This window comes from Thalassophryne amazonica, chromosome 5 (assembly GCF_902500255.1).
Source record: "Thalassophryne amazonica chromosome 5, fThaAma1.1, whole genome shotgun sequence".
NCBI lineage: Eukaryota > Metazoa > Chordata > Actinopteri > Batrachoidiformes > Batrachoididae > Thalassophryne > Thalassophryne amazonica.
The window spans coordinates 109,470,278-109,484,644 of NC_047107.1; the positions used below are offsets into that span (position 1 = coordinate 109,470,278).

Here is a 14,367-nt window from a genome sequence, read left to right on the forward strand (position 1 = left end):
AGTAAGTATCAGAGAAATTGTGGAGAGCTGGGCATGTCCTAACTTGTCCCATGACACGCCGAAACGGAGATGTTCCTTTGTCTCGCATAAACAGCGAATCGGTCGTTATGCACGAAGCCTCCGCGCGGCTTTCCATGACAAAATCTCTTGTTAAAAATGAAATCTGCCGGAAAATGGCTGATGTCCAGCTCTTGTGATAACCAGAGAAAGTGCACACGACGGTCTCGTATCCACAGAGCCATCAGCTTAGAAATCATCTGGCGTTTTCTGCCTCGCGCCATTGTGGGCCGTCCTTAAAGCTGTAGTAACAGTCCCTAATTTCTGTGAAGCCCGTAAAATTTTCACCGAAAAACAACTGAATCTTCGAAATGGTTTCCAGCTGGTTGTCTGGCAGAGCTCCTGAAAAAAATTTCATAGAACAAAGCGGCAGTAGCTCAGCTGTTTGCTGAGAATGAAAATCCGACGAGGGGGCGGGACCACTCCTTCCACAAGGCGTGCTCAAAGGCCAATGACGTCACCGACAGGCGTGGAAAAAGTCACGCATGCGCACAAGGGTTCAAGCTTGTCTGACGTAAAAACATATCAATGAAATCCATATAGTTTTTGAAAAAAATAAAAAGGTACGATACTTTATTGACAGACCTCGTATATCAGTAATGTTTTTAACTTGTTCAAATGGTCCAGTTCATGGAAAAATAGGATACCAAGGTAACATTTTTATTTTTAGCTTCTAAATGAGCAACAAACGTATATGGTCTATAAACGACACGTTTTAAGGAAAGTGTTCAAGATTTCTATGTATTTTCCTCAATAACATTACAACAAAAATCATATTACTCTTAAAATGAGTAAACACCATGAAGATCTTAATTTGACACTTCTATATGTTCTATGGCATTTCATTAAGAAGTTATAACCGACGTTTGTATTTCATTGATTTAACAGTGGCCACGGAATACCACTTACAGTAGTGTTCAGAATAATAGTAGTGCTATGTGACTAAAAAGATTAATCCAGGTTTTGAGTATATTTCTTATTGTTACATGGGAAACAAGGTGCCAGTAGATTCAGTAGATTCTCACAAATCCAACAAGACCAAGCATTCATGATATGCACACTCTTAAGGCTATGAAATTGGGCTATTAGTAAAAAAAAAAAAAAAGTAGAAAAGGGGGTGTTCACAGTAATAGTAACATCTGCTGTTGACGCTACAAACTCAAAACTATTATGTTCAAACTGCTTTTTAGCAATCCTGTGAATCACTAAACTAGTATTTAGTTGTATAACCACAGTTTTTCATGATTTCTTCACATCTGTGAGGCATTAATTTTGTTGCTTTGGAACCAAGATTTTGCTCGGTTACTAGTGTGCTTGGGGTCATTGTCTTGTTGAAACACCCATTTCAAGGGCATGTCCTCTTCAGCATAAGGCAACATGACCTCTTAAAGTATTCTGACATATCCAAACTGATCCATGATACCTGGTATGCGATATATAGGCCCAACACCATAGTAGGAGAAACATGCCCATATCATGATGCTTGCACCACCATGCTTCACTGTCTTCACTGTGAACTGTGGCTTGAATTCAGAGTTTGGGGGTCATCTCACAAACTGTCTGCGGCCCTTGGACCCAAAAAGAACAATTTTACTCTGATCAGTCCACAAAATATTCATCCATTTCTCTTTAGGCCAGTTGATGTGTTCTTTGGCAAATTGTAACCTCTTCTGCACGTCTTTTACTTAACAGAGGGACTTTGCGGGGGATTCTTGCAAATAAATTAGCTTCACGCAGGCGTCTTCTAAGTGTCACAGCACTTACAGTTAACTCCAGACTGTCTTTGATCATCCTGGAGCTGATCAGTGGGTGAGCCTTTGCCATTCTGGTTATTCTTCTATCCATTCTGATGGTTGTTTTCTATTTTCTTCCACGCGTCTGTTTTTTTTTTTTTGTCCATTTTAAAGCATTGGAGAATATTGTAGATAAACAGCCTATAATTTTTTGCATCTGTGTATACGTTTTCCCCTCTCCAATCAACTTTTTAATCAAACTACGCTGTTCTTCTGAACAATGTCTTGAACGTCCCATTTTCCTCAGGCTTTCAAAGAGAAAAGCATGTTCAACAGGTGCTGGCTTCATCCTTAATTAGGGGACACCTGTTTCACACCTGTTTGTTCCACAAAATTGACGAACTCACTGACTGAATGCCACACTATTACTGTGAACACCCCTTTTTCTACTTTTTTTTTTACTAATAGCCCAATTTCATAGCCTTAAGAGTGTGCATATCATGAATGCTTGGTCTTGTTGGATTTGTGAGAATCTACTGAATCTACTGGTACCTTGTTTCCCATGTAACAATAAGAAATATACTCAAAACCTGTATTAATCTTTTTAGTCACATAGCACTTCTATTATTCTGAACACTACTGTATAAGGAATGAACCATTAACAAACGGTGCATGTATTCTGATGTCCAGGTTATGTTTTTTAAATCATGACCAACGTGTAAATGAACATTAGACCATAAGACAAATTAGACCAAAATAAGAATTAAAAACAAATATTCAACATCCACATAAGAACAACATGCATGTTTGTTGCTGAGAGAACACATATTTTTTCTCATCAAATGTTGTTGCATTGTGTTCTGTATTGTAAACCTTTTTGGTAGAGTGGCCGAAGCAGTGGGTCACCCTTTTGATTCTGGTCTGCTTGAGGTTTCTTTCTCAATATCATCAGAGGGAGTTTTTCCTTACCACTGTCACCTGTGTGCTTGCTCTAGGGCAGTTATTCTCAACCATGGGGCTACGATCCAATGATGGGCCATGAGCCCCAACTACTGGGCTGCGAAAAACTTTCAGTTCTGCACCTGTGGGCCGTGAGGGCAACATCATTATCAGAGGGGATTGGCTGAAACACTGAAATACTATGGAATTGTGCCTATTTAGGGAGACATTTCTAAGTACCTTTTTTTCTGATGAAAAGTTTGAAATTTGAGTTTGGTATCCATTTTTCCAAGATTCAGAAGCGTTTATTCCATCCAAAAAGAGTGGATACCAACTTCTACTGACAAATGCCACTTCCTGAAACAAATGGTTGGAAGTGGTCACTGAGAAAAAAATACATTTTTACTATGAAAGCAAAAGAACACTGTTAATTTTTAATTATAGTCTCTGTCTGGTGCTGATTATATTTAGAACATGGCTACAGGTAGGGCTGCCATTTTTATATCAATTAATATATTGGCTGTTTTACCAATCAGACAGTTAATCTAAATTCATTAATGTTCAAAACTTAAGCACACTTTACCTCAACAGTATTGACTATGTGAATCTGAAAGGCAGTCAGTGGTTTGAATTTGAACAGTTTATTGAAGAATTGTGGAAAACATCTATCTGAAATACACTCTGATTTAGGGTCCCTTCACACATAGTGCGAAGTTTGGGTGGCGTTTGGACGAAAACGGCAAAACAGCGCGAAACAGTTTGAAATTAGTGCACCACGAAACATTGTGTTGACGGACAGGTGTGCACGAACCCGGTGCAAGAATTTGTGCACGCGGTGGTGTCTTTCGGGCAGGAACACACAATGCCAGCTGCGGCACATCGCACCGCTTATGTGGAGGAAATATTAAAAAAAACAGCCAGTACCTGTGGGACCACATCGGGCCGCTTATGTGGGGAAAAAAAAAAACATACGACCCACCGGACGCAAACTCGCACTGTTCAAAAGCTCTGATTGCCAGTCAGTGATTTTACCACTGAGCTATGGAGCTGTTCTTTGAAAGCTACAGGAAGCTGCCTCATATCAGGAAGGACATGGAAGTATTACAAAAAAAAGTGTAAATCACACACCATATAAAAAAACACCGCATTTTATGGTTGTATTTTTCCTGTTGACGTGTTCGAGCATTGAGTTGCTGAGGTATGCCAGTGAAAGCTTGCACAAAGTTTTGACCCAATTTGACAACCTTGTTTGTAACCGAGTTTGACTCTGCCACGCAGTTTTTTTTTAAAAAGCTGAAGCTGAACCAACCAATGACTGCATCATGTCACCCATGCAGCAGTCACATTGCGGCATTGACAGATAACATTTGTCCTTTGAATTGACTTGAAAAAAGACAAATTCATGAAAAATAAACAAAAAGATGCATCTGTGAAAAATATTGATGTTGATGCATTTTCAGCCTCATCTAATCACGATAGCTTCATCTACAGGTAGGAGACATTTCCGTGCAATTACACTTCGACACTCTAGGTGGTAGTAACTCTATAGTATTACAAGAATTCACAATTGCTAGACAAATTCCAAGAATTTTACATTATTTATGAAAAAAAATTGCTTGCACTGCACAAAAATGTGTAGCTACCTACATCATATTAAGTCAATGTGGGGCTTTCAATTGACTGTCAGTTGTGTTTTATAAGAAAAATGTCCTATAATTAATGTTACAAACAACCCTAGAAATGTTTGATGCACTTTTCGTTGGTTCTTTCTTGGGTAAACACACGTGATGTATCTAATTGTGTTTATTAAATAGGTGTGAGCAGAGCAGGAAGCGTGGACCAATACTTCCGGGTGTGCAAACAGTTGAGCATCCTTACAGCTGGTCTGAATTATTAAGTTAAACCATGTTGGAGTCTTTCCATTTGGAATGTAAAATTCAAAACGCTGTTCTGAATGACAGCTCCACAATTCCTCATACATAAGATGACTAATAGACGGAAACCCTGCTTTAAACATTTTGCCATTATATTTGTCGATTTTGTGTGAATTAATGTTGATCCAAATGTAGCTGTGCACAGTCTGCATGAATGTGTGGAGGAGGAAACGCTGCCTGGTTTACTGGGTGTGTTTGTGGTGAGCCTGAAAGGCAGCCTGTCAGAGTTAATCAGCCTGTAACCGCCAGCTAAAAGCAGACGTCCAGAATACACACAACAACCATGACACTTCTCACGTACTCGCTGGTGCTCGTGATCTTTAGAAAAGGAGAAAACGAGCGGTGAACCAGCCGTAAAAAACAACTTGGTTAATGTTGACTGATTGATGTTTGGCAGTGCTGTCCTCTTGGAGCCGGAGCTTCACTCTGATTGGATGCCTGGAGACATTTATTCAAACAAGATGAACTGCTGATCCCCTCACTGTGGTATTAATACAACAGGATATAAAAGAGGAAGAACTTGTTTCTTCATTTTTGTGCCACGTAGAACGCCTTCTGCCACAGAAACAAAAGGTGCCACCTGTTGCATTTTAATATTAATACAGTCGGCATCACTCCATTTCATGCAGCCGCTCAGATAAGCCTTTACTAGACACGAGGTAGTAGTGGGGTAACGTTTCACAGTTGATCCGTGACCTGTACAGCCTGTCCCCCGAGTTTACATAAGTGTGATTTTGTGTCAAAGTGACTTATTTTTAAGGTGATAACTGCGTTAATGTCGATGCAGTCACAGTAAAATTACACAGAGTGGAGGGGCTGCAGCTGCGCATGCATGTCTTTCACTCGTAAACGAAGCCTCCAATTAAAAACTGCCTCTGCTGCTACAGAGAGACAGCTTGGTACTTGCTCGGAAGTGATCATTGTCAAAATACTAACTGTGAAAAGTGTGAGTGAAAAAAGTATAGTTGTGCATTCATGCAGCATGTTAAAACCGCCAAAGAGCAGCATCACCACACGTCTGGATCCACATACCAACAGAATCTCTCAAGAAATTGAGGGAGTTGACAATGAAGTGTCCGTCGTCTCTTCTCTGTGCCGTCTTGAGCTCACTGAACCGAGTCTCACACTCGAGGCGCGAGCATGGGCGAACAGGCAGAAAGTCCACAGCTTGGGAAAATAATGAGTACCATATTCCCAGCTTTTTCTAAGCATCTGTTAAGCAGGACGACTGGTCTGAATGCTACTGGAAAGCCGTGGTAGGACTAATTTTTTATCCTGAAAGGAGAATAAATAGTTGTTATTGTTCCTTACTCACCATACAGTGTCTACATCCTCATCTCTTTGAAAAAGAATTTGAAGATGCAAAGAGATCAGCTTTGCTCCATTTCTTCTTCTTCTTTTTTTTTTCCTGATTTTGACAAAAGCGATTTTTTTCTTCACAATATATTGTTTATTGTTGTGTGGGCCGCTGAAGAGGAGGTACTGCTGGCCCACCACCACCAGAGGGCACCCTGCCTGGAGTGCGGGCTCCAGGCACCAGAGGGCGCTGCCGCCTCACAGGAGCAGCCGGGGTGACAGCTGACACTCATCACCTATGACAGCTGTCACCACTCATCTGATCTCAACCTTCTCAACCTTGCTACCCTCTTGCTTGCCTCTACTGGTGGTTGGCTCTCACTGCGGTATTGTATCACTTCCTGTTCCGGAGCACAGCGGTGTTTTTCTGTATCTGTTAGCTGTTTAATCTGCGCAGTTAGATTGATCTAGTTATCTAGATTACGATTTGTTTCCCAGTGTAATCTTTACGTGCCTTAACTAAAGCACTCCTGCTGAATCACCTCTAAATTATTTACACATTATTCACTTTGCGTGTTTTTAGGAATCCGCTAGCTTAGCGTAGCTACTAGCTCTTAGCCGATTTAGCATGGCGGCTTCTCCTGTCTCTCCCGCACTTTTCTGCTCTGGGTGTGAAATGTTTAGTTATTCCTCGGCCTCCTTTAGCAGTAATGGTACTTGTAATAAGTGTAGCTTATTCGTAGCTTTGGAGGCCAGGCTGGGCGAATTGGAGACTCGGCTCCGCACCGTGGAAAATTCTACAGCTAGCAAGGCCCCTGTAGTCGGTGCGGACCAAGGTAGCTTAGCCGCCGTTAGTTCCCCCCTGGCAGATCCCGAGCAGCCGGGAAAGCAGGCTGACTGGGTGACTGTGAGGAGGAAGCGTAGCCCTAAACAGAAGCCCCGTGTACACCGCCAACCCGTTCACATCTCTAACCGTTTTTTCCCACTCGACGACACACCCGCCGAGGATCAAACTCTGGTTATTGGCGACTCTGTTTTGAGAAATGTGAAGTTAGCGACACCAGCAACCATAGTCAATTGTCTTCCGGGGGCCAGAGCAGGCGACATTGAAGGAAATTTGAAACTGCTGGCTAAGGCTAAGCGTAAATTTGGTAAGATTGTAATTCACGTCGGCAGTAATGACACCCGGTTACGCCAATCGGAGGTCACTAAAATTAACATTAAATCGGTGTGTAACTTTGCAAAAACAATGTCGGACTCTGTAGTTTTTCTCTGGGCCCCTCCCCAATCGGACCGGGAGTGACATGTTTAGCCGCATGTTCTCCTTGAATTGCTGGCTGTCTGAGTGGTGTCCAAAAAATGAGGTGGGCTTCATAGATAATTGGCAAAGCTTCTGGGGAAAACCTGGTCTTGTTAGGAGAGACGGCATCCATCCCCACTTTGGATGGAGCAGCTCTCATTTCTAGAATCTGGCCAATTTTTTAAATCCCTCCCAAACCGTGACTATCCAGGTTGGGACCAGGAAGCAGAGTTGTAGTCTTACACACCTCTCTGCAGCTTCTCTCCCCTGCCATCCCCTCATTACCCCATCCCCGTAGAGACCGGTGCCTGCTCCCAGACTACCCATAACCCGCAAAAATCTATTTAAGCATAAAAATTCAAAAAAAAAAAACAAAATAGCACCTTCAACTGCACCCCCGACTAAAACAGTTAAATGTTGGTCTATTAAACATTAGGTCTCTCTCTTCTAAGTCCCTGTTGGTAAATGATATAATAATTGATCAACATATTGATTTATTCTGCCTAACAGAAACCTGGTTACAGCAGGATGAATATGTAGTTTAAATGAGTCAACACCCCCGAGTCACACTAACTGTCAGAATGCTCGTAGCACGGGCCGGTGTGGAGGATTAGCAGCAATCTTCCATTCCAGCTTATTAATTAATCCAAAACCCAGACAGAGCTTTAATTCATTTGAAAGCTTATCTCTTAGTCTTGTCCATCCCAATTGGAAGTCCCAAAAACCAGTTTTATTTGTATTATCTATCGTCCACCTGGTCCGTTACTGTGAGTTTCTCTGTGAATTTTCAGACCTTTTGTCTGACTTAGTGCTTAGCTCAGATAAGATAATTATAGTGGGCGATTTTAACATCCACACAGATGCTGAGAATGACAGCCTCAACACTGCATTTAATCTATTATTAGACTCTATTGGCTTTGCTCAAACAGTAAATGAGTCCACCCACCACTTTAATCATATCTTAGATCTTGTCTGACTTATGGTATGGAAATAGAAGACTTAACAGTATTCCCTGAAAACTCCCTTCTGTCTGATCATTTCTTAATAACATTTACATTTACTCTGATGGACTACCCAGCAGTGGGGAATAAGTTTCATTACACTAGAAGTCTTTCAGAAAGCGCTGTAACTAGGTTTAAGGATATGATTCCTTCTTTATGTTCTCTAATGCCATTATACCAACACAGTGCAGAGTAGCTACCTAAACTCTGTAAGGGAGATAGAGTATCTAGTCAATAGTTTTACATCCTCATTGAAGACAACTTTGGATGCTGTAGCTACTCTGAAAAAGAGAGCTTTAAATCAGAAGTGTCTGACTCCGTGGTATAAATCACAAACTCGTAGCTTAAAGCAGATAACCCGTAAGTTGGAGAGGAAATGGCGTCTCACTAATTTAGAAGATCTTCACTTAGCCTGGAAAAAGAGTCTGTTGCTCTATAAAAAAGCCCTCCGTAAAGCTAGGACATCTTTCTACTCATCACTAATTGAAGAAAATAAGAACAACCCCAGGTTTCTTTTCAGCACTGTAGCCAGGCGACAAAGAGTCAGAGCTCTATTGAGCTGAGTATTCCATTAACTTTAACTAGTAATGACTTCATGACTTTCTTTGCTAACAAAATTTTAAACTATTAGAGAAAAAATTACTCATAACCATCCCAAAGAGTATCGTTATCTTTGGCTGCTTTCAGTGATGCCGGGATTGGGTAGACTCTTTCTCTCCGATTGTTCTGTCTGAGTTATTCTCATTAGTTACTTCATCCAAACCATCAACATGTTTATTAGACCCCATTCCTACCAGGCTGCTCAAGGAGCCCTACCATTATTTAATGCTTCGATCTTAAATATGATCAATCTATCTTTGTTAGTTGGCTATGTACCACAGGCTTTTAAGGGGCAGTAATTAAACCATTACTTAAAAAGCCATCACTTGACCCAGCTATCTTAGCTAATTATAGGCCAATCTCCAAACCTTCCTTTTCTCTCAAAAATTCTTGAAAGGGTAGTTGTAAAACAGCTAACTGATCATCTGCAGAGGAATGGTCTATTTGAAGAGTTTCAGTCAGGTTTTTTAGAATTCATCATAGTACAGAAACAGCATTAGTGAAGGTTACAAATGATCTTCTTATGGCCTCGGACAGGTGGACTCATCTCTGTGCTTGTTCTGTTAGACCTCAGTGCTGCTTTTGATACTGTTGACATAAAATTTTATTACAGAGATTAGAGCATGCCATAGGTATTAAAGCACTGCGCTGCGGTGGTTTGAATCATATTTGTCTAATAGATTACAATTTGTTCATGTAAATGGGGAATCTTCTCACAGACTAAAGTTAATATGGAGTTCCACAAGGTTCTGTGCTAGGACCAATTTTATTTACTTATACATGCTTCCCTTAGGCAGTATTATAGACGGTATTGCTTAAATTTTCATTGTTACGCAGATGATACCCAGCTTTATCTATCCATGAAGCCAGAGGACACACACCAATTAGCTAAACTGCAGGATTGTCTTACAGACATAAAGACATGGATGACCTCTAATTTCCTGCTTTTAAACTCAGATAAAACTGAAGTATTGTACTTGGCCCACAAATCTTAGAAACATGGTGTCTAACCAGATCCTACTCTGGATGGCATTCACCTGACCTCTAGTACTACTGTGAGAAATCTTGGAGTCATTTTTGATCAGGATATGTCATTCAAAGCGCATATTAAACAAATATGTAGGACTGCTTTTTTGCATTTACGCAATATCTCTAAAATCAGAAAGGTCTTGTCTCAGAGTGATGCTGAAAAACTAATTCATGCATTATTTCCTCTAGGCTGGACTATTGTAATTCATTATTATCAGGTTGTCCTAAACGTTCCCCTAAAAGCCTTCAGTTAATTCAAAATGCTGCAGCTAGAGTACTGACGGGGACTAGAAGGAGAGAGCATATCTCACCCATATTGGCCTCTCTCATTGGCTTCCTGTTAATTCTAGAATAGAATTTTAAATTCTATTCTTACTTATAAGGTTTGAATAATCAGGTCCCATCTTATCTTAGGGACCTCGTAGTACCATATCACCCCAATAGAGCGCTTCGCTCTCAGACTGCAGGCTTACTTGTAGTTCCTAGGGTTTGTAAGAGTAGAATGGGAGGCAGAGCCTTCAGCTTTCAGGCTCCTCTCCTGTGGAACCAGCTCCCAATTCAGATCAGGGAGACAGACACCCTCTCTACTTTTAAGATTAGGCTTAAAACTTTCCTTTTTGCTAAAGCTTATAGTTAGGGCTGGATCAGGTGACCCTGAACCATCCCTTAGTTATGCTGCTATAGACGTAGACTGCTGGGGGGTTCCCATGATGCACTGTTCTTTCTCTTTTTGCTCTGTATGCACCACTCTGCATTTAATCATTAGTGATCGATCTCTGCTCCCCTCCACAGCATGTCTTTTTCTTGGTTCTCTCCTCAGCCCCAACCAGTCCCAGCAGAAGACTGCCCCTCCTGAGCCTGGTTCTGCTGGAGGTTTCTTCCTGTTAAAAGGGAGTTTTCCTTCCCACTGTAGCCAAGTGCTTGCTCACAGGGGGTCGTTTTGACGTTGGGGTTTTACATAATTATTGTATGGCCTTGCTTACAATATAAAGCGCCTTGGGGCAAACTGTTTTGTTGTGATTTGGCGCTATATAAAAAATTGATTGATTGATTGATTGATTGATCTGCTCGTATATCAGCAAGACGTCATCTCCACCTCTTTGCCGAGATATCGTTCTACCGAGGATGGTAACGAACTCAGCCGTTGTGTTGTCTTTCAGACAGTGACTTTGTTGCCTTGTGTTTGACAGTGGTTGGTGAGTACTTGCAGCTGGAGACTGTACTGAACCCTTTTTTGATAAGTACTCACATTTTCCTGACAAGACGTGGAGGTGGTTTTTTTCACCATCCGTGTTGCTGGGTGCAAACGCACCCACATCTAACTGTTTTTGTTCCTCGCCAGCAGTACCAGATCCGACAAGCGGAGGCAGTGGCCACCTGGGAGTTCGGGACTTGGCGGCTCCAGTATCCCCCGGGGTTCGGTGGCGGAGGAAATCGTGTGGTTCCGGTTCTGCTTTGGACAGACGTCTTCTATCTTCGAGCCTGCCCACATGACACCTTTGTGAATTGACTTTATTATTTTCTATTGTGATCTGTCGTGCTTGTTGTGCTTATTTCACAACAGTAAAAGTGCTATTTGACTTCCTCCATTGTCCGTTCATTTGCGCCCCCTGTTGTGGGTCCGTGTTCCAACACTTTCACAACAGTTTATATTACAATTTAATATAAGAGTGAAGTATTTTTTATTTTAATATGTTATGTACAACAGTGTACACCTTGTTTTCATTCAGGTGAAAGTTTTTTGGAACTCAAAACACTATTTGTTTATTTTGTGTTTGTTTTTTGTTGAGCTGAAAAATGGTCCGACAATTGGCTTAAAAACCGTATCTGATCCGAACAATTGCTTTTAACACGAATGACGCAGAAAGAACCTGACGCTGACGCTGAAAGAAACTGGAAGAAAATCTGTGAACCAAAAACGAAATGGGGAACCATGTAACATTCCACCTGCTGTCGGGAGGGACGGATGGTTCGACAGACATGCACGATACACCAGCGATGGTTTCGTGCACACTCGTGCGCGTGCATGAACACAGTGTGAGCACCTGGAACGGTTACACCACATCGCGCCTCTGCTGTGGAGAAAAAAATAAAAACCACACACCATAAAAAAACACCACAGTTTATTGAATCCCTCTGAGCAGACAATACAAGTATGAACCTTCTGTTCCTCTGTAGATGACCCATGGTCATAGATGTACAGTCAGGACATGAATGAAGCAGTGCGCACTTATCATGTCCACATCTGCTGGCCCGATGTGTCCAGCCGGCCTGCGCGTGTCCCGCCCGACACACGTGTCCTGTGAGTGGCGCGACGCAGGATAGACACTGCATCATGTGGAACAGAGCTCACGTGGGTGACGTGACATTCAAGTCGCATGCTGCCTGTTCAGGTTTCACCTGGGACAGCCTGTCAGTCTGCACGCTGTGTGCTCACTCGCTGCAGCCCATCACAAAAGTGATATATGTTTTTATGTATTTTCATGTGAGGACAGCAAGTAGATATGCGCATCATGGTGGACAGTTGTAAGGTCATGTCCTTCAACCCACGGTACGTGTTCCCCAGCTGTGACATCCAGGACCAGAGATCTCTGTTGGCTGTTGGCAGCCACGCCCCCCTTTCTGTTTACTGCACAGACCAGCGTGTCACTCTCTGTTTCTATGTTATGTGATCTTTTTTTTATTTTTTGCTATTTGTTATGTAATTGTGTATGTAGTTATTGTAGTACTTATTTATATACCTGTCCTGGCTATGGTCTCTGTGTTTTTAATGTGACACGTTGTGTGCACTGAGCCATCATTTGCAGCTGTCAGTGATTCTCTGGCCTGCGATCAGCTGAGAGGCGCCTCTCCGTGCTGTCTGTGCTCAGACGTGGCTGCCCCTCCCCATCTGTCCATACATAGCAGCATTTCATGCAAGAGAAACACGCCACGTGTTGGTTCTTGCATGAGGTGTTTTTTCAGGTGATTTGAAAAAGCCTTATTTTGAGAGAGTGGAATAGAAACACTTTTTTGCAATTACAGGTCACATGATGGACTGAAAATGTCACATGACATTGTAAAATATACAGCACGGTATTTGTGGAAGTAGAGCTTGTTAAACGTTAACAGGTGACGTTCCAGCAACATTGGATTAAAAAAACAAAAATAAACATGGAAATGGCAACAGTTAGCTGGACTTACCGCTCCGACACCATTACTATTGGAATTGGAGTTCTCAGGAGAGCCTCACTAGAATGAGAGTTCTCCAGAGAACACAGAGTAACACCAAAAATGCAGCTGTTAGCATTTTAATATTTTTGTGTGTGTGTGTGTTTTTTTTAATCTACTATTTTCTGCGCTTCTCACCAGCCTCAGAAGATTCTGTTAAAGGATTGTGTGGGACATGTGGTCTGATACGCTTAGTAATGATACGTCTGACATGGCGTTGCATATTGTAGTGCTGATGACCTCATAAATGAAGCTTATTCGGCTGCCACACTCGCTTTACTTTGAGGTGCTGAAGCTACTGAGCTACGGCTGAATGTCTCTGCAGCCTTCCTGAGTATCATGCTGCTAATGCCAACACGGTGCACTTTAAACTGTTTCAAATCAGCGCCTGCAGCTCCTCCTCAGTGCATTGCACTCAGTGCATGATATGTAATGTGCACATCTCGACTGATAAAGCACCCCCAGTAGTGAACAATTACAGTGTGTTTGTTTATTATCCTTCATCTGGGTTTGGCCAACGCAAAATCAACATCAGTGTTTGCCAAAAAATGTGGCTGTTAGACTTTAATTCCTTGCACGGAACCTCGTTGTTGTCCTGCAATGGCAGAAACTCTACAAAGCTACTGTAACGCACTTTTCTGTTTGCAGTAAATATGAGAAATCTGGTGTTGTAACATGAGATAATCTGATGTTTGATCACAGATTATTAATATATTTGCATGACGCTCACGTTTTAAAGATGGATGATTTCTGCCATAATTGAAGTTGTAATGTAGTAACCACGTAGAATGTGACATCGTAGAACTGCACTAGTATGATGTTAAAATTTAAAGCTGCGTATTTGGCCACAAATCCTTGGCTTTGGAAATAAAAGAAACTGACAAAACCCATTTGAATTGTGTTCATAATCCTTCCCTCAGGGTTGGGTGAACTTGTGACTGTGTCATTTGAGTTTTATAACGTAACCGCTGTTACACCATCAGAAAAATGGTTTCACTTGCTGATTTAGTACATTTCTGTGTGGAAACGGTCAGTCTCTCTCTCTCTCTCCTGCTGGTTTGTGTGACACTATAACCATGCTTGAGATTTAGAAAGTAACCACTCTGACACAATCAGAAAGTGCCAGTGTTCTTTTCTGATTGATCCATTTGCTCTGCGGAAATGGTCTGTCTGTCTCCCTGACACACCTGCTCCTAATTTTCCATCATCGATTTAGAATCCACTGACCATTCAAGTATATCTATGGGATGTAACATCAGTAAAACAAA

The 14,367-nt window shown here is 41.7% G+C and overlaps 1 protein-coding gene across 1 annotated transcript in view; it reads left to right on the plus strand.

Annotated features, from left to right (window-relative positions):
- Positions 1-14,367, plus strand: part of fbrsl1 (fibrosin-like 1) — a 744,464-nt gene that overhangs the window by 52,308 nt on the left and 677,789 nt on the right.